General features: G+C 41.5%; 1 protein-coding gene across 35 annotated transcripts in view; it reads left to right on the top strand.

Annotated features, from left to right (window-relative positions):
* The window catches only part of MKLN1 (muskelin 1), a 322,363-nt gene that overhangs the window by 134,876 nt on the left and 161,249 nt on the right, over positions 1-26,238 (top strand). The window lies entirely within an intron of this gene.

The raw sequence follows: 26,238 nt of genomic DNA, 5'->3' as shown, positions 1-26,238 counted from the left end.
CAGAAATCTACCTCTGCTTTCCCTTTGGATAATCTCCTTTCTTTGACATACAAAGTACCTAGATGCAAAATAAGGAGGTACTCAGCATTCTCCTCCTTTCTTTAAAAGTAGCTATGGGGATAATGAATAAAAATAGGTCTTTGTGAATACAATAGGGCTGAGCTGAGGGTGTGGTTTGCTTGGCAATAGCTCAGGCAAAGTTATTTTTCTCTTGGTCCCTGAATGCTCTTGACATTGCCTCTGCCTGATGAAGTCCTAAAAGACCAGCTTGAATGTGACTTTTTTTGGTGAAACTCCCATCAGTGGAGTTAATCATTCCCTTCTTTCTGGTTCCATAGCATTTTTTTTCTTATAAAAAACATTCATCAAATTGTGTGACAATTACTCACTTGGGATCATGCCTTATTCTTTGTGTGTGTGTGTGTGTGTGTGTGTTTTCCCAGCATTTATGAACCATACTTTTTTTTGGGGGGGGTGAACTATACTTTTAACATAATAGTCCTTTGATAAATATCTACTGGATGAACCAAAGTTTCTGAGAAAATACCAATACCAAGCTCTTCTATTTTCTTAATTATCCTCGGTCTTTTCCTCCTTAGGGTGAAACTGCTAAGTTTCAGCTCCACATAGAAGAAGGGAGGGCATGCTAAAACTAGATGCAATTTTTTTCTGAGGAATCACTCCAGCAGGAATAGGTATTTCAGATATATCATTCTGTTAACAGGTGCAGAAATTGTTTCTGGGAAACATTGCCATTATTATCTCTGAAAAGCAAGTCAGTGGAAATTTTTATTTTCCATTTACAGATGGACAAATGGAGGCTTTCTTTCTCATTTACCAATTACAGAATGTCCACCCTGTTCTAAAGTACTGTGCTAGGATTTTCATGGGATACAAAGATGTACACGACAAGGTTGTTCTAAAGAATGTTATAATCTGGTTAAGATGAAAATCTATTTGCATGCAAAAGTAACAATGACTTGGGAACATTTAATTTAAATCATATGAGTGGTCTAAAAAGAAGTACCAAAGGGAATAGAGGAAGGGAGGCAAAATAATTTCCAGCCAAGGTGATCAGGATATTATGGTGGTCAACACAATATTTGAGATGAATAGATTTTTGTGCTAGTCATTCTCCATTTAGCCCCCTCTATTTTTTTCTTTTTAAAAAGATTTTATTTATTTGACAGAGATGGAGCACTGAAGCACAAGCAAGGGAAGCAGCAGGAAAGGCAGAGAGAGGGGGAGAAGCAGGCTTCTGGCTGAGCAGAGAGCTGGATGCAGGGCTCAATCCCAGGATCCTGGGATCATGATCTGAGCTGAAGGCAGATGCTTAACTGACTGAACCACCCAGGCTCCTCAAGCCCCCTCTATTAGTTCCTGTGACTGCCATAACAAATTACCACAGACTGGGTGGCTTAAAACAAACGAATTTTAGTTTCTCACAGTTCTGGAAGCTAGAAGACAAAAATCAAGGTTTTGGCAAGGCTCCGTTCCCTCCCTAGGCTCCAGGGCAGAGTCTGTACCTCAATTCTTCCAGCTTCTGACAGCTCCAGGCTTTCCTTGGCTTGTGGCCACATTCACTCTGATTTCTGATCCTGTGGTCACATTGTTACCTCCTCTTCTTTCTCAAAACTCCCACTATTTCTCTTTTATTAGGTTATATGTGATTATATTTAGGGCTCACCCAAGTAATTCAGGATAAGCTTCTCCTCTCAACACCCTAAATTTAAGAACTTTGTGCCATATACTATAACATTCTCAGGGTCTGAGGATCAGCACGTGAATGTATTTTTTGAAGGGGCCACTGGTCAGCCCATGACAGACCCCTATCCTTCCCTGCCCTGCTCTGTGCCCCATGAGGCTGTGACTGTGATGATAATAATAATCTGGACTCTACTGTGCTCTGGCTCAGTGTTGAGTCTGACCAATGGGAAGCTTCAGCAAGTATGGGGGGATGGAAGGGGGATGGAAGTATTTCTTCTCCTTTCCTCCTTTTTTAGTACCCTGGTCTGGCAACAGCAATAACCTCCTTCTGGCCTCCTACAACATTATTTGCTTCTTTTGTCTTCAGCCCTGAGTTTTCACTCTTGTAGTCCTTAGGTGTCTCAATATTTCTCTTAAGTGCCCCAAACCCTGCCTACATCCTTGCAAGTAGTGTCTTCATCAAATTATTTTCAAAACCCCAGCTGAATGTACCTTCAGTTTCCTGCCATGATCTTGCCAGATATAGATATGGAGAGGCAACAATTTAATTTCCAGAATAGACAGGCTCAGGTCACTTCAATCTAAGTTTAAGTAATGACCAGTGGGAACTGGAAGGTGATTCAGCACACAGTTTGGCCATAGCAGCTGGGCTATCTTATGGCCTCTTCCGCAGTAAATATCTGTTGCTCTGTGCTCTAATTATTTATGATTGGGGCTCTCTGCTTCTGCTGCCCTTCCTAAGTACTTTCTATTCTTTTCTCTATTCCACAGCTTATATTGCATCATGGTTTCTGAGGCCACGTGAGTTCTGTTTTCATCCTTTCTACTGTGTGTCTTTTAGCTTCTGCACATTGCTAACTGCTGACTCCCTCTCTGAATTTCCATATTCAACTCCCCCAAAGGAACTAACTGGGTTGGCAGCTCAACCACCAACTACAGACTGTTGGGCAGAGCTTTCTTGGCAAGTCATCACATCAGCATTGGTTTACTGCCCTAGGTTAGGTGCCTGCTCACAGAACACATGGTTTTGTTTGGAATGACAAACAATAAGTTGATAAATAATTTGGTTTCCTGTCTATTAGAAACTCCGAGGGGTTATAGATGTGGCAGGTATTCTGATGCTTTCAGGTGGTTATCAAAACCCAGAGGTATTTCTGTCGTCCAGTTTAGGATTAAGGCTAGTTTTAAGCTATTGGTTGAGTCTTTTTACCGCCAAGGAGCCTTTTAATTATTTTTATTTTCTTCCTGATAAACTGTACCTTTTTTGGAGATAATACATGACTTCTATCAGTTATAGTGATAATACTTAAATTTATTATCAGCTATGATTATCTTCTAGAATTGGCCTCAATCTCTCACACTCTTGGCCTCTTGGGTTTGAGCCAAGAAAATTTAGGAAGTGGTGGTTCCATTTAGAGAAATTGAGCCTGAAGTTCTTAGCCTATGTTTTATAGAAAATAGAACTCAAACCTAGAATTAATGCTAATGTTTTATTTAGGAGATGCAATCCCAGGGCAGTAAGAGTGAGACAAAAAAAGGGAAGGGAGACAGAGAAAGACAGGAAGCAAGGCAAAATTATACTTGAACAATCTGAAGAGACAGTAGATATGTCTGCAAATCCATACAGAATACCTCCAAGTGCTATATGGTGAAAACACGCTCAGGTAAGTTCTTCTGAGGGAGAAAGGAAAAGGAATCCATCTCTGTGGTTCCCTCCCATGTCCTGTTTCCCACTGATCATGAGTCACCACACCAGGAGTAACTTTCCTCACACTTGTAGGTTATGTAATATGGTCCCATTGTTAAGTCTCTCAGGAAGCCCCATGCCCTCTAGTATGGCCTTTAATCCTAGTTGAGGAGTAGAAAGAGAAGCTGGAAATTCATGGTGTGAAGCTGGTAAGCCTGGTCACTCAGTGGCAGTCAAGGTGGTGATCAGGCTCAGAAAGTGGCAGATAAGTCCAGCCTTAGGTTGCAGGCCTACCTGGGCCCAAGGAAAGCAAGTCAGCTGCAGCAGTGGCAGAGACAGAGAAAGAGATGACAAGAGAATCTGATGAGGCACATAAGATGTGTATGATATACTCAACATTAGAAGGAAGGATATAGCTGAAACTTGCAGGTATGTCCAAAAGGCAGTTGGAAATTCAGAACTGGAACTACCTCCAGAAAGACTGTATTTTTAGAGTTAACAGAAGGAATAACCACAGAGAATTATATTCCCAGACAGCATAGAATAAAAGAGCAAGAATGCAGGCTTTGGAGATTGGCAGAGCTATGGCTTAAATTGCAGCTGTGTATGATCTTGGGCAATTTTTAAAAAATCTTTATTATTTATTTGAGAGAGAAAGAGAGAGCAAGAATGGGGTGGGGAAGGGCAGAAGGAGAGGGAGGAGCAGACTCCCCACTGAACAGGGAACCTGACACAGGCCTTGATCCCAGAACCCTGAGATCACACCTTGAACCAAAAGCAGACACTTCATCGACTGAGCCACCCAGGCGCCCTGATCTTGGACAATTTAACTTCATCTCTTAAAGCCTTAGTTTCTTCTTTATCCATAACATGGGGATGATGATACTATATAGTTCGTGATTCTAAAGCATTTGGCACAACGCTAGGCATACAGCAAATCTAAATAAACTGGCAATTATTATTATTAATATCATTCCTGGATGATTGTGACCTGCTCAGTGCTTTCTCTTCTCCAGACTGACTCTGCCAGTACTGGACCTAAGTGCTCCTGGAGCATGGTGGATGGCTCACACCTCAGTCCTTTAATTACTCTCAAGGGCAGCTGCCTCTGGATCACTCTAACACTCGAAGTCAGGGAGCCTCAGTGAAAGTGGGTGGCCCCCTATAGGGTGCTGACATATCATGCCCCAAGAAAGCAGCACCACTAACCCATCATTTTTGGTATGGAGACAGGACATATCTTAAATAGCCTCATTTGCCTCTATACACTTTTCCCTCCTCAAAGTAGGAAAATAAAGTTTTTTGGTCAAAACTTTGCCTTTTTTGCCCTCAAGAAAGCACAGCCAAATACATAAGTGTGCCAGGTTCTTACAGTAAAAAAAGTTCTTGTAAGACTTTAGGACAGAAGACACCCCTCTTTACACAAATGGTATTTGGTGGGATATCATCTCTGGATTACATGTATCAAATTTTCTTTTATCCCATACATTGCAAATTTTGAATTTGCATAAACATATGAAATGCCAGATACTTTATATAAAGTATGTAAGTGGTTTGGAAATTTCTGGAATAACAACAGAAACAAATGCATATCACTCTTCTGTTCAAAAACCCTATCGCTCAGAACAAAAACCCAAATCCTTATCAAAGGCCTCTGATGACCTGTGGGATCTGTCCCCCGTTATCGTTATCGGACCTCATCTCCTACTACCAGGAGGCAGTACGGCATCTTTTGCTGCCTCAAAGCCCCCAAAGCCTCTAGAGACAGACAAGCTCCAGTGCCAGCTCTGTCACTTGACAGTTACATCATTTGGGGGTGGGTTTTTTAACCTTCTTGTGCTTCAGTTTTGTCATTTGGAAAAAGAGAACAACAGTATCCACTTCACTAAGTTGGTGGGAGGATTAGTTAATATTTTTAAGTGCTTAAAATACTGTTACTAGCAAGGACTAGCTAAGTGTGTGTTAGATAAATAAAACACTTCCCCTCATTCATGCACTCCAGCCAAACTGGCCTCCTTGCTGTGTGCACTCCTGCTCAAGAGCCTTTGTGTTTGCTGTTCTCCCAGACGGCCACCTGACCACTTTCCTCACCACCTTTAAGTCTTTGTTCAAAGTATCACCTTTTTTTTTCTTAAGATTTTTATTTATTTATTCATGAGAGACACACACACACACACACACAGAGGCAGAGACATAGGCAAAGGGAGAAGGCACCCCTCAGGGAGCCAATGTGGGACTCGATCCCAGGACTCCAGAATCACAACCTGAGCCAAAGGCAGACGCTCAACCACTGAGCCACCCAGGTGTCCCTCAAAGTATCACCTTTTAAATGATGCCAAGTCTATTTCAAATTGCAGGCCCCTCTTATACACTCCTATTTTGTTTCTTTTTCTCATTAGTACTTACCTACTTCTAATACTGTATAAAATTTGCAAATTTATTTGTTTTTCACCTATCTCCCCCAACTAAAAGGGAAACAAGGGCAGGTATGTTTAGGGTTTTTTTGTTTGTTTGTTTTGTTTTTAGAAACAGAGAGAGAGCGCGAGGTAGAGGCACAGGGAGAGGGAGAAGGAGAGAGAGAAAATCTTAAGCAAGCTCCATGCCCAGAGCAGAGCCTGATGAGGGGTTTGATCTCATGACCCTGGATCATGACCTGAGCTGAAATCAAAAGTCGGATGCTTAAGCTACTAACACCCAGCACCCCAGGAATATTGTTTTATTCTTTGATGTATCCCACGTGCCTAGAACATTGCATGAGACATACTGTTTCTTTTTTTTTTTTAAGATTTTATTTATTTATTCATTCATGAGAGACACACACACACACACACAGAGAGAGAGAGAGAGAGAGAGAGAGGCAGAGACACAGGCAGAGGGAGAAGCAGGCCCCATGCAGGGAGCGCGATGGGGGACTCGATCCTGGGTCTCCAGGATCATGCCCTGGGCCGAAGGCAGGTTGCATGAGACATAATAGGTGCTCAGTACTTATTTGTGGGATGAATGAATACACTGTTTTCAGATGAACAAATTGAGTCTATTTGGAAGATCGGTTTGTAAATGAACTTTCTAATATGCACGTAAAATGCAAAAGATCTCCCCAAAAGTTGTTCTCTTAAGTTGAGTGGATATGATCTCCTTCCCACATTACTGTTTAAGAAATGGATTAGGAAACTATTTTTTAGGGATTCCTGGGTGGCTCAGCAGTTTGGCGCCTGCCTTTGGCCCAGGGCCTGATCCTGAAGACCAGGGATCAAGTCCCGCATTGGGCTCCCTGTGTGGAGCCTGCTTCTCCCTCTGCCTGTGTCTCTGCCTCTCTCTGTCTCTCATGAATAAATGAATAAAATCTTAAAAAAAAAAAAAAAAAAGGAAACTGTTTCTCCCCAAGGATATTTAAAGCTAAATTTTAGCTGAAACTTAGGTTGAGCTATCTCTAATTCCTAGGTACCATATTCTGAATTAATGAAATTGATTGACTCCTAATTAATTGCTCATGGACTCTGTATTGTCATTTATCCAACATGACCTAGAAGTTATCAGAATATGGAAAGAGAAGACTAATAGACACCTACTCTAGGTCAGGTCAGCAGCTGGGCTCAGACCTCTGAGGCAAGTATCCTCATCACTACAGTACAGATAAACAAACTTATACCTACTGAGACCCTAGATCACATACATGATAGGTGGTAAAGCAGGATTCAAATCATCATTTACAAAATCCATACTCTTTCTAGTGCCTCACATTAAACCTCTGATTGCTCTTTTGTAATATATAGTAACATCACTTAGGCACAGACTTATTATGACATTTAAAATAACATACATAAAACAGTATATGCAATAAATAACAGTGTTTCTATTTTATTATTTTTTATGGCTGTACTTTAGAAATGATGATGAGACTTTTCCCATGGGGAATAATCACACAGCACCCCCAGGGAGAGAATATAAGCCCTGACTTACTGGGACAGCAGAAGTAGGTCCTATGGGATAGAGTAGTGGGAGTAGTCACATTATATCTTAATAAGAAGAATTTTTAAAAAAATCTGAAGAATAATTTTAAATTCAATAAAAGTTTAAATACTTATTGTACTTTTTTTCATTAAGAGTTGACTTTAGGGACTCTCGCTAGTCAAATTGGAGACAATCTGATCACCAAAATTTTGTTGGTATGGTTGTATAAAAATGATGGTTGTATTAAGAGAAAAAGTCACACACCACAGTGACCAAAAAGGAGGGAGGAGAGAAGAGATGGAGAGGAAATAGGAAAACAAAACCTCCTTCTTTACAGAAGAATGCCAGCTAATAAGTATTGAAGAAATGATGAGGTTTAAGAGAAATACTGTCATGCAGTCCCCAATGTAATAAACTCATTCAATCAAAGACTATAAGTGGATGGATAAAACCTTTGGCTGAGGGGCTGATGGGTGTTATGGGTTGAGTTGTGTTTCCCATGAAAGGTATATTGAAGTCCTACCCTCAGGATCCTAGAATGTGATCTTATTTGGAACTAGGGTCATTGCAAATGTAACTAGTTAAGATGAGATCATACTGGAATAGAATGGGACTCTAATCCAGTATGATTGGTGTCCTTGAAAGAAGATGGTCATGTGAAGACACAGAGACACAAGGAGAATGCCACATGAATATGGAGGCTGAATTAAAGTGCTGCAGTTGCAAGCCAAGGCATGACTGGGGCTACCAGAAGCTAGAAGAGGCAAGAAGACTTCTCTCCTAAAGGTTCAGAGGGAGCCCTGCCAATGTATAAAAACATTGTTTTTATTGTTTTTAAAAACATTGTTTTTACACATGTAGCCTTCAGAACTATGAGACAATACATTTCTGTTGTTGTACCACCCAATTTCTGGGTACTCTGTTGTTATAATAGCCCTAGGAAACTAAAACAATGGCACACAGAATAGCAGTGCACCCTGCATCACCCTGCATAGAGGAAAGATACACCTTTCCAAAGGAGAGCTATTAGTTACTACTTAATCAAGTATCACAACTTAACATCACTAATGGTGGGACAACCTGGCATTATATTCCTTCTGATATGAGGAAGTAAGAAGTACATGATACTTCTTTCCCTCCCTATCCACACCCCTTGCAATGTGACTTTGCAGCAATTCCTCTCAAGAGGTAGAGTTTATTTCTACTTGAATATAGGCTGGCTTTGTTATCTTCGTTGGCCAATATAATGCAATTGAAGTGACAGAGTGCAGTTCTAAGCCTAGGCCTTGACAGATGTTACAGGCTTCCACTTTCTTTCAGACCCTACCTCTTCCATGAGAATAGGCCAAGACTAGCCTACTAAGTTGAGACATGAATGGAGCGGAGTCCAATCATCCCAGTTGACTTGGGATCCTAAACCAGCCAACCTCCAGTCTGCCAAATGACTACAGATCCATGAAGGAGTCCAGCCAAAATCAGCTGAGCCCAGCCCAGATCAGCAGAACTACCTAGTCAATAGGAGAATGTCGAATGTGGGGGTGGGTTGGTATGCAGTAACAGCTAATCATTACAATGATCCATGCAATATTCTTGCCAAATATGTTTAAATGGAAACTAATCATGAGGCAAAAATCAGAAAATCCTGGAGTGTGGAACATTCAATATTAAAGCTGGCCAGTGTCATGAAAAACACCAAAAACTGAGAACACTGTTCTTGACAGACTAGAACAAGGTTTTTCAATCTCAACACTAATTAACATTTTGCATCAGTTAATTCTTTGTTGTTGGGGGTTGTCTGTGTGTTGTAGGATACTTAGCAGGCATCCATGGTCTCTATCTATTAGATGCCAGTAGCATCCCCAGTCATGACAATGAAAAGCTGAATGTTCACCCTGGGACCCTGGACTAAGGACAGAATCAAATGCAATGTATAGACCTTGTTAAGATCTTGGATTAAGCAAAAAAGATGGCCATAAAAGACACTTAGGACAATTAGAGAAATTTAAATGTGGAATTAAAGATATTGAATCATTAATTTGCATAGGTCTGAAAGTGGCATTGCAGTTATGTAGGAGAATGCCTTTCTCCGTAGAAGATGTATGCTAAATTATTTTGGTGAACCATCATAAAGTATTCAACTTACTTTCAAATGCTTCAATGCATAAAAATGCATATTTATAGAAAGATACAGCAGAGATGACAAAATGTTAATAATTGGTGAATCTAGGTGAAGAATATAAGGGCATTCATTGTACCATTCTTTTGACCCTTGTGGGTTTGAAAATTTTCAAATTAAAAGTTGGGAGTAAAAAAGGGTCAACCTCATCCCCATTTCCTGACTCCTTGACTAATGTAATGGGATACAAAGAATAGGCTTGATCTAAATGAATCTGGGTGTTCATTCTGCATTGCTTGGGTAACAAGCTAGCTCAAACGAGGTATGGAGGGTTGGATGCTGAGGGAAGGGTCTTCTTCCAGCCTGAGAAACTGTCCACAAGCTCTACTTCCTATGGGACCACTGGCTTCATCCAGTGTAACATCCCAGGGGTCCAAAAGTCTAGATGCTGGGCAGCTGGAGTGTTTCCCAGACAACTCTGGTAAATAGCTGGTACTAAAATCCAGGCTGCCTGATGCCAAAACAGTCTGATTATTCCTTTCACTGATAAGGCTTACTCTCACACTTACTTGCTCTATAAAAAGGAGACCAAAAGAGAAGCAGAGTTCCCTTCCCTGGAACACAAACCATTTTGTGTGGCCAGCAGGTCAGCCAGGGACAATAAGAGGATCTGGCCTTCTCTTAATGACTTTTAACTTTATAAGTTTCCTCTTTCCACAGTAAAACATAATTTTTTAACCTGTACTAACAAGACATAGTGGAATTTAAATTAACCCTGGTGCATTAAAATGGCAACTGTGGGCAGCCCGAGTGGCTCAGTGGTTTAGCACCGCCTTCAGCCCAGGGCCTGATCCTGGATACCTGGGATCGAGTCCCACGTTGGGCTCCCTGCATGGAGCCTGCTTCTCCCTCTGCCTGTCTCTGCCTCTCTCTCTCTCTCTCACTCTCACTTTCTGTGTCTCTCATGAATGAATAAATAAAATCTTAAAAAAAAATAATAAAGTGGCAACTGTAAAGAGACTCATCTGGCAAGAAAAGCTAATATTTAAAACAATGACAAAACTCAGAAACCAAAAAAGGAAAATGCTGATAAATGCTTTAGGTATAAAACTTTAAAACTTTCATATGGTAAAAACAAATATGACAACAAGAAAACCCTGTAAATAGAGCCAAGGGACAAATGGTCAGAAGATAAATTATTTGCAACCCTAGAGAAAAACTCAAGAGACAAAGTGCTTATTTCTTTATTACACAAAGAGATCTTACAGTTTTATGAGGGAAAATAATGAACAGAAACCTGGGCAAAGAATATGGCCAATTATTTCATAAAGAAAAGAAGAATGGCAAGAACTACTTGGAAAAAACCACAACTTCACTAGTGCTTAGAAAGTGCAAATCACAACAATGTGATACTATTTTTATTTATCAGATTGACAAAGAGCAGCAAATTTGATAAAACTCAGATTTGGCAAGGATATAAGTGAACTTACACTGTTGATAGAAACGTGTACTGGGGGTACCTGGGTGGCGCAGGGGTTGAGTGTCTACCTCTGGCTTGGGTGGTGATCCCAGGGGTCCTTCGATAGAGTCTTGCATCAGGCTCCCCGCAGGGAACCTGCTTCTCTCTCTGCCTATGTCTCTGCCTCTCTTTGTGTCTCTCATGAATAAATAAATAAAATCTAAAAAAAGAAAAGAACAAAAGAACGAAAGAAAGAAAGAAAGATGCACTGGAACAACTATTTTGGAGTTACTATATGGGAACATCTAACTCAATCCTAATATACATATATTTTGACCTAGCCATTTCACTTAAAGGAATTTATCCTAGAGTCACAGAAGTTCCCAGTGACACATATAAGGATATCTATGGAAACACTGTTTATAACAACAGTAAGTGGAAATGATTTAATCATTATTAAATAAATGAAGCGAAGTTGTGTGTTTAGGAAAAACCCAGTGTTCCTCCTGTGTATCTCTTTTGCTCTCATACTACCACCACACAACACTCTAATACCAGGTATGTGGGCATTTTTCCCACACAAAGCAAATCTCTGTGACACGAGCTGGGTGTTCTGCTATTTAATTCAATTCTGACACTATCTAGATATTGTAAGATCCCACAGATCAAGGGCTCATTCTCATGAGACTGCTCCTGACTTCAGATGCTAATCTCAAGTAGTAGGTCCCTAAGTTATCTACAATTTCTGTCTGACTTGGCTACAAATCAGAGGTTCCCACGACCTCCCACCCTTTAGATTTGATTATTTGCTAGAACAGCTCACAGAACTCAGAGAAACCATTATGCTTACCAGTTTATTATGTGATAAAGGATAATGTAAAGGATATAGATGAATAGCCAGATGAAGAGATACAAAGGGTGAGGTCTGGAAGGGCCCCAAGTGCAGGATATTCTGTCCCTAATGAGTTGGGCTGCATCACCTTCCATTAAGTGGAAGTGTTCACCAAATTGGAAGCTCTCTGAACCCCATACTATTGGGATTTTCATGGAGCCTTCATCACATTGGCATCATCAATTATTAACTCCATTTCCAGCCCTTCTCTAATCATGGCTTGGTCTTTCTGGGGAGCAGCCCCTATTCAGGAGTCATCCAGGAGTCCAAGTAACTAGAACAAAAGACATTGCCAAGAAATGCAAAGGGATTTAGGAACTTGTGTCAGGAAGTGGGATCAGAGACCAAATATTAGAACAAAAGATGCTCCTAGTGCTATCACTTAGAAATTTAACAAAGGCCTTAGGAGCTCTATGCCAGGAACTGGGGGTTAGAAACCAATATATAATATTTTCTTTTGGGGGGAAGGGGCAGTGAAGAGGAAGAGAGAGTCTTAAGCAGGCTCCACGCCCAGTGTGAAGCCTGATTCGGGGCTCAATCTCACAATCCTGAGACACAACTGGAGCCTAAATCAAGAATTGGATGCTTAATCGACTGAGCCACCCAGGTATCCCTGATATATATATTTTTTCTATCACCTCGCAATAGGGCACTACATATTATATGATCTGCTTTGTGTAAAAATGGTATATATATTTTATATACTTATGTGGAAAGAATACACAAATAGTTAACAATGTGAACCTCGGGTTAAGAGTAAGAAAGATTTTTCTTTCCATTTTAAACTTAAAAAAAATTTTTTTAAATGTATTTACTCATGAGAGACACAAAGAGAGGCAGAGACATAGGCAGAGGGAGAAGCAGATTTCCTGAAGGGAGCCTGATGTGAGACTCGATCCCAGGACCCTGGGATCACCATCTAACCCAGAGACAGATGCTCAACCACTGAGCCACCCAGGTGCCCCTCCATTTTAAACTATTTTGAAGTTTGAATTTATTTTTGTTGGTGTCTTACTTTTACAATGAAATAAAGTACGTGGATTGTGCCTTGAAACGCCTTTAAAAAATGTCAATCAGTATCCCTTCCAATACTTTTGTAGAAAAAAATATTTTAATTATTGAAATGGGATGAGGCTGTGTAGGAAACTTGATTTTAGCTGAGATGCAAATATGCAAATAATACTGATCCATTACAACGAGTTGTATGATTTTTAGAACCTGTATGATTTTTAGAACCTGGATCAGAGTAGTTACTAACTTCCTCAAGTATTGGTCATCACCGATTCTTAAATTGCTCAGGCTGTCTTCAGCAAGACTCCTACTGGAAGGCAACAGTAGCCCAGCAAGGAAAAAACAACGTGACAGGAAATTATCTTTCTCCATCTTCCTTTTTTCCCTCTCTCTTCAGTTTCATCAAGGACATGGAATTGAAGACATAAACCCGATTCAAAAGTACCAAGATATGGGGAAAGTTGCAAAGATGCTTGGATAATTCTTGTTCTTTGTAAATGCACTGTATCTGCGTCTGGCTGCTCCTCTTTAAAACACCCAAGGTACTAATCTGAGAGGACAGCTTCTATCAGGGGAACATTTTCTGTTCCCAGTGAAGTGGCACATTCAGTTCTTGATGCGGGCTCACTTAATTCCTATTAGTCATTTCACAGCTGTATCTTGGGAAGAGAAAAATCTCAAATACTTTTGGCTGATCTCACGCAACTAAAAACAAGACCTTTCCTCTTTTCTCATAGTCCTCATTTGTTTACAAATTTCAAGTCGATACCATGCCTATCTTTTGGATATTTCTCCTAAATGTTTTAGTTGTCCACTGATCTATTTACCCCAAGTCCACTCTACTTGTGTACCTACATTTGTGGCCATAACATAGGAGGTGGATGCTGGCCTACCCACCTCAGTTTATCATTGAACTGATGGTGCAATTCCTGTTTGGTGGCTTATGATTCTAAGATTGTTCAGGGGCACTGCTTAAAAACACAGGTCAACTGCCAAGTGAGAAAATGGATTTGATCAAGGTTTGTTGTTTAAGGACATTAGATGAATGCACAATTTGTTACTGTAAAGTTGCTATGAATACTGAAGATGCACATATGGGATTATTATTGTAGGTTGGTTTTTGACAGCTGGCCCTGATTTCCTTACTGCCTCAAGAAGATACTTTGAACAATTATTTAAATGCCTCTTCTCTGCAATTACAATAATAATGATAATGATGATTTTGTAACTGAATATGCAATGCAGGGTGCATACACTCTACTGCTTTTAGCTTGTTTCTCTTTTTTATAGTGATGTCAGCTACTGTCGTTGGGGTTACTGAAGCAAAGAACCATTTTTGTATTGAGGGTCACTGAACTACTTGAAAAAAGTAACGTAAGGCCAATAAAGGAAGTTGTAAGAAAAATAATGATTATAGTTAGTATTTAAAGAATGCTAACTATGAAGAAGTTCTTTTTTCTCCTAGAGAGACAAATACAGCATTTTCAGAACTTACTTGTTTTGATTTTTATTTATTTATTTTAAGTAATCTCTACACCCAACATGGGGCTGGAACTCATGACCTCGAGATCAAGAGTCATACACTCTACCAGCTGAGCCAGCCAGGGGCCCCAGAACTTATCTGCTTTTAAAGTTAATAACAAATATCTTATTTAGTAATAATAAATATCTGACCACGGTTTTGTTCTACAGTATAGTCCATCAAGGAGCAGCAAGTGGGGGGTGACTGGGTGGCTCGGTCAGTTATGCATCTGCCTTCAGCTCAGGTCATGATCCCAGGGTCCTGGGAGAGAGCTACACTTTGGGCTCTCTGCTCAGCGGGGAGTCTGCTGCTCCTGCTTCCCTCTGCTTGTGTGTGTGCTCTCTCTCTCTCTCTCTCTCTCTCTCTTCCTGTCAAATAAGTTTTTTTTTTTTTTTTTTTAAGGAACAGCAAGTGGAAAAGATGAAAGAAAGGAGAAGTATGTGTGTGGGTTAGAGCAAGATGATAGAGTGAACGAAGTCAAGTCAGATGCAGAAGGAATAGAGAGATGCAGAGAAGACTTAGAAACAAGGGGTAAGAGGAGCAGTAAAAGACACTGATTGCATGGGAGAACAGCTGAAGGAGACAGGTAGGAAGAGAGAGGAAGAGAAAAATTGGATAAAGAAAGAGAGGAAAAAGACTTAGTGTGGGGGATTAAAAAAAAAAAAAAACACTATGGAGCAGCCCCCATGGCTTAGCGGTTTAGTGCCGCCTTCAGCCCAGGGCATGATCCTGGAGACCCCGGGATTGAGTCCCACGTCGGGCTCCCTGCATGGAGCCTGCTTCTCCCTCTGCCTGTGTCTCTGCCTCTCTCTCTCTCTGTGTGTGTCTCTCCTGAATAAATAAACAAAATCTTAAAAAAAAAAAAAAAAAAAAAAGATTATTTATTTGCAAAGGGGGAGGGGCAGAGGGAGAAAGAGAATCCCAAGCAGACCACCCTGGCCCCCACCACTGAGCATGGAGCCCAATGTGCGGCTCGATCCCATGATCCTGAGATTGTGACCTGAGCCAAAACAAAGAGTTGGACAGTCAATGGACTAAGCTACCCATGCACCCCCAAAGTGTGGGGGATTTAAAGAAGCATTTCTGTTTGCTTTTAGGATGAATGTGGGGTCTCTAGAGTGTGGCATTTACACCAGCATAACCTGTTACCAATTCTCTTTAAGATCCTGGTTAACTGTTGTTCACAACTTTAAGTACCCAAGTTCATCTTAACTGTAGACCTGGTGGACAAGGTGAGAAAGTCAAAATGGAAATCTTACAACTAAGTGGATGTCCAAGCTAGCTGCCATTGCAGCATCTGGTTTCTTGATGCTTACTTCTCAGGAGAAATTCTAAATGGAGAAGGACAGCTTAGCTGTCAAGTATGAACAGCTTCCTGCTAAGACACAAGGCGGAAAAGTTCCCAACCTTGGCAGCACATAGAAATCTTTTGAGGAACGAAAGGCGTGGCTGGTGGAACCAGCCCCAGGCCAGCACCTTTCCTTTGGGAAATAAACTTGCATCCATGATTACAAAGGAAATTTAAAAAAAAGAAAAAAGAAAAAGAAACCTTTCGAGAAACTTAAAATTGGTATATCAATGCTTAGGTCCCATCCCTAATATGTAACTGTTTTGGGATGTGATGTGGGGAGTTTTACAAGTTTCCTGTGGGATTTCAATATGCAGCCAAGAATGAGAGCCACTGCTTGGAGGGTCACCAGAGAATCCCATTATAATGCTGGTTATTTTTTGGGCTCTGAGAGCAGTGACCTGAACATTAAATTGCATAAAATTAGGCCAAAGGCCAGAGGTTCTCAACCTTTGTCCTATATGTTTAGTTTTAATTTTTTATTTATTTTTTTATTATTCATGATAGTCACAGAGAGAGAGAGAGAGAGAGAGAGAGAGGCAGAGACACAGGCAGAGGGAGAGGGAGAAGCAGGCTCCATGCACCAGGAGCCCGACGCGGGATTCGATCCTGGGTCTCCAGGATCGCGCCCTGGGCCAAAGGCAGGCGCCAAACCACTAGCGCCACCCAGGGATCCCTGTCCTATATGTTTAGTAACTAACATTGCTAGAAATTGGTTGTAGAGGTGGGGGGAAAGGAGATAATTTTGAGCTTATCTGGAAATATACAGGAAGAAAAATAAATCAAAATTATAATATAAGAAAGGTCTCTATAAAAATTTGCATTTGAGGGATGCCTGGGTGGCTCAGTGGTTGGGCAGCTGCCTTCGGCTTAGGTCGTGAGAGTCCCGCGTTGGGCTCCCTGCAATGGAGCCTGCTTCTCCCTCTGCCTGTGTCTCTGCCTCTCTCTCTCTCTTGGTCTCTCTCTATATGTCTCTCTCATAAATTAATAAATAAAATATTTTTTAAAATTTGCATTTGAGGGCAGCCCAGGTGGCGCAGTGGTTGTGATCCTGGAGACCTGGGATCAAGTCCCACATCGGGCTCCTTGCGTGGAGCCTGCTTCCCCCTCTGCCTGTGTCTCTGCCTCTCTGTGTGTGTGTCTCTCATGAATAAATAAATAAAATCTTTTTTAAAAATTTGCATTTGAGAAGTGATTTGGCCCAATTCTAACATGAGGGCATTCTTTTATATATATATAATATATAAAGATATATATTATATATATATAAAAGATTTTATATATTTATTCATGAGAAACACAGAGACATAAGCAGGCTGCATGCTGGGAGCCCGATGTGGGACTCAATCCTGGGTCTCCAGGATCACGTACTGGGCTGAAGGCAGCGCTAAACCGCTGAGCCACTGGGGCTACCCCATCTGGTGTCTCTCTGAAGACAAACTTCCATTGACCTCCCCAGCCTAATCTGAGCTGTTGGGGAACCAGGAGAACTGGTTTGCTTCCTTTCTGTTTGTTGTACTGTATAGCTCAGATGAGTCCCTTGTCCCACAACATCCCTGTTCCCTTACTCTCTGACCTGCTCTGCATGCTCGATCTGGTTCTCTTCTCTAGAGCAGAACCATCTAGAATTCACGGTCAATATGCTCTCTTACTTCTGTCATCCTCCAGTTATCTCTATTCAGTTGACACTGAAGCTAATTTAACCTAACCGTCACCTGTGCTGATATTCTAACGGAGACAATATAAAGGAAGAAGCTGTCCCCAGTTAGCCTGATCCTTTCGTGTCAGGTCACATGTATATATTTCCATTTCCAGTAGCTTTCTGGAGCTTGTTTCCTAGCCCAGGAAGGGTTCTCCTGTGACGACTTTCATGTGAAATAGGAAGCACTGCCTTGACAGACCCACAGGGGCCAATACCTGTAGGCCTACTCTAAAAGCTTCTACTATATTCTGAGTATAACTTTAATTAGGAAAGATACTTGGCCTGTGGCCTTAAGGAGCTAATGCTTCTGCTAACCACCATGATGGCCACTATTGTTACTTTATATTTTACACTTATATGCTAGTCCTTTATGGCTACTTTGTATATTTAACCCATTTACTTTCTGACCAGTTGACTGTGAACTCCTTAATAGCTAGGTATATTCCCAGCACCTGGCACATTGTAGGTGACCAGTAAGTATTTACTGAATGAATCGATGAAAGTTGAAGCCATCCAGGCAATGAAGGTGAGAGTGAGAGCAAGCAGGATGAAGCAGGCAGGAAATGAGAGGAGCTAGTTCCATTTTCTCCTTCATAAAAACCAGGTTGAGCCCCTGATTGAGACGGTGGGACAGACGCACTGACAGATCCTGACTTAAGAATCCCCTAAACCGGGGATCCCTGGGTGGCACAGCGGTTTGGCACCTGCCTTTGGCCCAGGGTGCAATCCTGGAGATCTGGGATCGAATCCCACATCGGGCTCCTGGTGCATGGAGCCTGCTTCTCCCTCTGCCTCTCTCTCTCTCTTTCTCTGTGACTATCATAAATAAATAAAAAATTAAAAAAAAAAAAAGAATCCCCTAAACCTGGGGATCCCTGGGTGGCTCAGCGGTTTGGCGCCTGCCTTTGGCCCGGGGCACGATCCTGGAGTCCCGGGATCGAGTCCAGTGTCGGGCTCCCGGCATGGAGCCTGCTTCTCTCTCTGCCTCCCTTTCTCTCCCTCTATGTCTATCGTGAATAAATAAAAAATTAAAAAAAAAAAAAAAGAATCCCCTAAACTTCAAACATTTCTACCCAGAAGGGTGGGATAACTTTTTTTCTGAGACAATTTCACTTTTCCCAAAAGGACCTCTGGTTTCCAAATACACCAGGAGTCAGTGTTAATTGCTTTTTGGAATATTATTTTGTCAGCCTCATTTAGATGTGGTAATTTGCAAAGCAACCCCCAGCAGTTGACAGTTCATCCATAACTGTGTGGTGTTCAGACATTTCCTGGGATTCCTGCCCACCTCCTCGGCAGCTGGCAGTGTTCACCGAACCAGGATATGTACTCACCTGGGATTAACTAGATCCTGTAGCACTTGTGTCTGGGATTTTTAAAATTCTGAAAGGGTGAAGGCCCAACTTTACTTAATCCAGAAAATAAAAATACAGTAACTCATAATTTAAGCATTAGCAGGTACTTTACATCACTGAGTCCACACTATGTTGATGAGGAAATTATAGCTCTAACAGATTCAGTGACAAGGTCAGCTGGCTGGTCGCTGGAAGGCTGGGTGGAGAATCTATATTCTTTGTGTGGCACCAAACTATGATCTCGGGTCCTCTGCATTTATGCCTGTGTGTATATAAGTATTTACGTTGCTACAGTTGACCCTCGAATGACATGGGTTTGAACTGCATGTGTCTACTTATATGTGGATTTAAAAAAATAAACACAGAGCAGTGCTGTAAATGTATTTTCCTTATGATTTTAATAATGTTTTCTTTTCCTAGCTCACTTTAATGTAAGAATACAGCATATAATATACATAACATACCAAATATGGGTTAATTGACTGTTTATGTGACCAGTAAGGCTTTGAGTCAACAGTAGGATATTTGTAGTTAAGTTTTAGGCCATCAAAAGTTATAAATGGAGGTCACCTGGGTTGCTCAGTGGTTGAGCATCTGCCTTTGGCTCAGGGCGTGATCCCAGGGTCCTGGCAGGGAGCTTGCTTCTCCCTTTGCCCATGTCTCTACTTCTCTCCCTGGGTCTCTCATGAGTAAATAAATAAAGTCATTAAAAAAAAAAAAAGTTGTACGTGGACTTTTGACTGCATGAGGCTGGAGAGGGGGATTGGTGCCCCCAATCCTGCTTCAAGGGTCGACTGTATTTGTTTCTCTTTGAAGCTCTTCTCCCTGGCCAGAGATTTCCCGGTCCTCCTTTACACATGCTTCAAGGTCACAGTTCAGACCAAAGTGTTTACAAAAAAACTAGGCACTTATGAGATGACGAATCATTGCCAGTTCCTGCACTCCCTGTGCCTCAGCTCCAACCAAGCTCAGCGAACCAAGAGGGATAAAGCAGTCTCTAATACCAGGAATTTCTAGGCTTGGATGCCAACAGGCAAAAGGATCTCCAGCAGGCTGAAGCTGTGGTGGCTGCTGCTGCCATCTCCTGGGAGCACACAGACCTGAGCTTCACACCTGAAGCTAGTCTCAGTGTTCACCTGTGACCTGCTCAGAGGCCCCGCTGGGGCTGGCTGGCTGAAGTTCTTCTGCCCTAAATAATAAAGGGGCTATCCCCTCACTTACAGATAAGAGTATTGGTATTTGCTTTTTATCCACTCCTCTTGGCAGTGTTGTGCTTAAGGAAATGATTCTCAACAACAGCAAAGTTGAAATGAGCTAATATGGAAACCATGAGAGAATAGAAGATTGAGGCACAATGATTAGTCTTAGGAATACATCACACATTTCTCTTGGCCTTCTGAAATCCTGAATGTATACATTTGAGAATTGTGTAATAGGGCACACGTGAGTTGGCAAATCTTGACCTCCAAGAATCGGAATTTACTTGAAGGGCTGCTGTGAGGATTCATTGAGATAATGCATGCATATTCCTGGTACACAAGAAATGCTCAATGGGAATTATTTGGGGGCAAATTCTAGTCCCCATGATGATTTTCTCCATTTACTAACCAAAAATGGATGGATAGCCCCCATGGTTTTAATTCTTTCCAGTCTTCTGACCTACAGATGATCGCTAAGCAAACTCTTTTATCTTTAAAGAACATAATCACAAATTAGTGCTATGGACTGAATGTTTGTGTTCTCTTCAAATTCATATGTTGAAGCCCTAATCCCTGATGTGATGGTTATAGAAGGTGAGACCTTTAGAAGGTGATTATATTTAGAGAAGTCAGGAAGGTGGCCTCTGTCCTCATACCACTCAATGTCAGTTGCAGGAAAAATGGTCAGTAGTTACAGACTCTCAAAAGAAGTGTTAATTACAGACCCCAACAGAAGAATCATCACCAGGAAAGAATCATTAGTTACAAGCTCCAAGAGGGAAAAGATGTACATTGTGTCTCCTATAAGATATTGACTCCCTGGGCAATTTAGCTAATGAGAAGTTATCAGCCTGAACTCTTTCTCTAATGGACTCTCATGCAAAACAGTCCCTCCCAGCTTCTTTCAGGTTTTCATAAAGTAACATCCCTCTCCTTTGCCTGTTAGACTTGCCCATGATTTTGCTGTAGCTTGCATGTTCTAAATTATAACTCTCTGCTATTATATTTGTTAGAGTGGCCCAAGAAAACTAAGATGAAAATTGGTACACAGAAGTGGGTGTGCTGCTGTGACAAAGTGTGGAAGCAAGTTTGGAAGTGGGTAATGTAGGGGCTGGAGTTTGGGGGTACCTGCTGGAAAAACTCAGTATCGCTATGAAGGAAGCACTAAAGGTGATTCTGCAAGAGCTCAGAAGTAAGAGAGCTGGAGAGAAGGTCTTCCATTTTTTAAAGAGAATATATGAATAGAATATTGCTAGAGATATGGACAGCAAAGGCCATTCTGGTTTCAGGCAGAAACGAGGAACACGTTATTGGAGACTGGAGGAAAGGTGATCTTTGTTATGCAGTGGCAAAGAATTTGGCTGATTTGCATTGTTTTTGTGTTCTGTGACGGTAGAACTTGCAAGTGATGAAACTGGTTATCTCGCTGAGATTTCTTTTTTCTTTTAAATATTTTATTTATTCATGAGAGACACAGCCAGAGAGAGGCAGAGACACAGGCAAAGGGAGAAGCAGGCTCCCTACAGGGAGCCCGATGTGGGATTCAATCCTGAAACTCTGGGATCGCTCCCTGAGATGCAGGGCAGAAGGCAGATGCGCAACTGTTGAGCCACCCAGGAGTCCCTCTAGCTGAGATTTCTAAGCAAAGTGTTGAAGAAGTGGCTTCATTCCTCCTGACTGCCTTTGGTAAACTGAGAGGAGAGAAATATGAACTGATGATGGAACTGTTAGGCAAAAAAGGATCCAGAATTAAAAGATTTGGAAAATTCTAAACCTGAATTCTAAACATTACAAAAAATAAGAAAGCACGTTGGAAGAGAACACTAAAGGTATGGCTAGCTGACCATTTGATAAGGAGGTTAGTGTGGATATGAACCACAGACCTACCTGATCAGCCACCCCAGCATCCTCCAGTGTGAGCTGAAGAGAATGGACATAGATGGAATAAAGAAAGGCTGTTGGATGTCTTAGATTTTACAGGACCAGGACCACAGATTTGATTGGAGCATAAACTATTCTTCAAGACTTTTGGAAGAGTGACCCTGAAAACAATTCAGAGATCAGGGGTGCCATTAGGGTTTCAAAAGAGGAGGCTAGGGGGCAGCCCAGTGGCTCAGCGGTTTAGTGCTGCCTTCAGCCCAGGGCCTGATCCTGGAGACCTGGGATCGAGTCCCACGTCAGCCTCCATGCATGGAGCCTACTTCTCCCTCTGCCTGTCTCTGCCTCTTTCTCGATCTCTCTCTGTGTCTCTCATGAATGAATAAAATCTTTAAAGAAACAAACAAACAACAACAAAAAAAGAGGCTTATCACCTGTTACAACAGGCCAGATGGCTTCCACCCACAGCTCTAGGGTGGGGCTAGAGCCCACTCCAGAGCACTGGAGGTGTGACCACCACCAGGTGGAACCCTGAGGTGGTTTCTCTGGCACTGCAGAACAAAGGGGGGCAAAAAGGCAGTACTAAAGGCAGAGCAAGGAGCCAAAGGGGATTATTCTCTGGCTTTAAGGTCTGAGTTTGCCTTGCTTTCATGGGACTTACACACATGAAAGCATGAGTCACCCACCCCTTCTTTCTTGTTTCTTCCTATCGGAATAGGGATGTCTATCCTCTGGCTGTCCTACCATTGTATTGTGGAGGCATTTAACTTAGTTGTTTTCACAAATTCAAGGCTGGAGAAGAGCTCTGCCTCAGGATGAGTCTCATCCATATCTGGTTTAGATGATATTTGGATAAGACTTTGGGCTTAGACTTCATGCTGGAAAGAGCTTAGACTTTTGGGGCTGTTGGGATGAAATGAATGTACTTTGCGTGTGAGGAGGACATATATTTTGGGGGACCAAGGGCGGGAGCAAGAAGGTGGATGTATGCACATCAGGAGGAGGGCTCTCATCAGACACTGAATCTACTAGTGCTTTGATTTTGGAATTCCCAGGCCTCCAAAATTGTGAAAAATAAGTGTCATTTAAGCCACAAAGTTTATGGTATTTTTGTTATGGCAGACTTAATTGCCTAAGACAATTAGTGAGAAGAAATTAAGGAGGAACTGAGAGATTCAGTTCAGGAAATATACTACTTGCTAGTTACAGAGCATAGAAAAGAAGAACAGCGTAGGCATAGTCCTAAAATGTTCCATTGATTACAGGAGGCTAAAAGTCATTGAGAATCAGGTACTCAGGTTGTGGATTCAGATCTGCAAAAGGCCAATTGTGTCAATGACCTTAGATATGACATCTCACATATTTGGGTATTAGTTTCTTCATCTGTTGCATAATATTGTAAAAGGAAATTCTTCCATTTACAGCAGGACTTGCCTAGGACATGGCACAGTAAATACCGTATTGCGCTTCTACTTTCCTCAACAGCTAGAACTGTTAAAGAAACCACGAACTTTGCATAACCCTGGTCAGCTAAAACAAGGCCCTTACAGGACCTATCTGAAGATTTTTTTTTTCCTGACCTCTGAAGTATGAGGCTTGTTTTCACCAATCATGTACAGGGCTGTTGATTTATTCCAGCTCATTGGGAGGGTATGTGGTATGTTTTAATCTTTAGTGAACATAACAATCATGAAACTCCTTCTTTACAATTAAAAACACCTTCTTTTCTCTCTTAGCCCTAGTGTGTTCCTTTGCCTGGAAAGAAATAAATCAGCAGAATTGGTTTGCTTTCTAACTCTTTGTGGTCTTTTGACATCTTATATCTGAACAGTACTTTACAGTTTACTATGTCTCTTCCCACTTGAGAAGAATGGGATGCAGTCAAAAAGAACTGGCTTAAATTTTTTTAAAAAAATTTATTTGAGGCAGAGAGAGAATGAGTGAGAAAGCAGGAGTGGGGAGAGGGAGAGGGAAAAGCAGACGCCCTGCTGAGCAGGGAGCCCCATGTGGGTGGATCTCAGGATCCTGGGATCAAGACCTGAGCCAAAGCAGCCACTCAACAGACTGAGCCACCTAGGTGCCCCTAACCTCCTAACTTTTTAACTCCTGCCATTCCGTATGTACTTCATCTACAAGCACAAAACTCAAGTTATCATTTATTCAAAGACCTTGCTAAGAACCCAGAACCAGGTACAGCTGTGGAGAGACCATGTGGGAAGAAGACTTGTGAGTTTTGGTCAAAAGGGCCAGTCAGCCCAGAGTCAGGGAGGCAGGGAGTCACTCTCTTCTGTCCCACACATGTGAAGAAGCAAACTAAAGACAAGTATTTAACTTTTCTGAGTCTTATTTTTCTCATTTGTGGAAGGGTAATAATATTTATATCTCAGAGCTTCTCTGAGAATTAAATGAGAACTTATATCATCTCGTAGTAAACAGGCTAGGCACTCAATAATTGTTCCTCTCCTTCATTTGATCTTCAAAACCCCCTTGTGAAGTAGACAGGATTTGAGTAAATTCATTTGATAGAGGTGGAAAGTAAAACTTAGGGAAGTTATGTGACTTTCCCAAGGTCTCATGGCTAGAAAAGTACCAGACCTAGGAACAAAACTGAGATTTGCAATACATACTCCAGGTTTCCTTCCATGGACCACTGTTGTGCTCCCATATCCCCTTCTAGCAGAAGGCTGCCACAGATGGCTTATCTAGAGCTGCCATACCTGAAGCTACAGTGACTCTGCTACTTAGAGAAAAACTTATTGACTCAGGAATCAGTGCCTGAAGCAAAATAAGCAACCACTAGATGGTTAGATAAAAAAGGCCAAATGCCTATAAGGTGACTAGATGTAAGACTGACCAACATAGATTCTCCATAATGCATCCTTGGCAATTCCACTTGGATATCTATTAGGCATCCCCTATATAGTACACTGATGTTGGAATTCACTTTTTTCTTTTTCCTTTATACCTTTTCATCCTTTTCACCCATCCCCTCACCAGCTTCCCTGACACCAGTTTGTTCTCTGTATTTAAGAGCATTTTGTTGTTGGCTTGTTTCTTCATTTGTTTTGTTTTTAAGGTTTCACATATAAGTGAAATCATACAGTTTTTGTCTTTCTCTGACTTATTTCACTTTGCATAATACCTCTAGGTCCATCCATGGTGTTGCAAATGGCAAGATTTCATTCTTTATATATGTAAATTTTTTTAAATTTTTATTTATTTATGATAGTCACAGAGAGAGAGAGAGAGAGAGAGAGAGGCAGAGACATAGGCAGAGGGAGAAGCAGGCTCCATGCACCGGGAGCCTGATGTGGGATTCGATCCCGGGTCTCCAGGATCGCGCCCCGGGCCAAAGGCAGGCGCCAAACCGCTGCGCCACCTAGGGATCCCCCTTTATATATGTATATACCACATCTTCTTTATTCTTCATGTATCAATGGACACTTGGGCTGCTTCCATTTCTTGGCTATATAAATAACACTGCAACAAATAAACATAATGGTGCATATATCTTTTCATTTTTTTTTAAAAAGTAAGCTCTGCAGCCTGGGTGGCTCAGCGGTTTAGTGCCGCCTTCAGGCAGGGTGTGATCCTAGAGACCCGGGATCCAGTCCCACGTCGGGCTCCCTGCAAGGAGCCGGCTTCTCCCTCTGCCTGTGTCTCTGCCTCTCTCTCTCTCTCTCTCTCTCTCTATCTCTCTGTGTGTCTCTCATGAATGAATGAATAAAATATTAAAAAAATAAAAATAAAAAAGTAAGCTCTACATCCAACATTAGCATAAACTCATGTCCCTGAGATCGAGAGTCACATGCTCTGCCAACTGTGCCAGCCAGGTGCCCCATATATCTTTTCAAATTAGGGTTTTCATTTTCCATGGGTATATACCCAGTAGTAGAATTACTAGATCATAAGGTACATCTATTTTTAATTTTCTGAGTAACCTCCAGACTGTTTCCTATAGTGGTTGTACCAATTTACATTCCCACCAACAGTGCACAGGGGTTTCCTTTTCTCCATATCCCTGCTAACACCTCTTATTTCTCAACTTTTTGATAGTAGCCATTCTGACTGGTGTGAAGGGATATCTCATTGTGGTTTTGACTTGCATTTCCCTAACAATTAGTATTGAGCATCTTTTCATGTGTCTCTTGGCTTTTTGAATTAATGTCTGAATTCAGAATTCTTGATTCCTTCTACCTCGAAACTGTTCTAACTCTAAATCTTCCCCTCTCAATAAAAGCATCAATATCTACCCAGTGATGCAAACCCCAAACCTAAGAGTTATCTTTGATTCTTTCCTTTTTTGCCTGCCTTTCCTCTCTCACCAGCAAGTCTAGTTGGCTTTACTTCTAAAATATTCCCAATTCAACCTCTATTCTCCATCTCCTCTGCTAGTCCAAGCCACCATCAT

This window comes from Vulpes vulpes, chromosome 7 (assembly GCF_048418805.1).
Source record: "Vulpes vulpes isolate BD-2025 chromosome 7, VulVul3, whole genome shotgun sequence".
NCBI classification, from domain to species: Eukaryota; Metazoa; Chordata; class Mammalia; order Carnivora; family Canidae; genus Vulpes; species Vulpes vulpes.
Note: the sequence above shows the minus strand (reverse complement) of the source record. Positions and strands in the feature narration are given on the sequence as shown.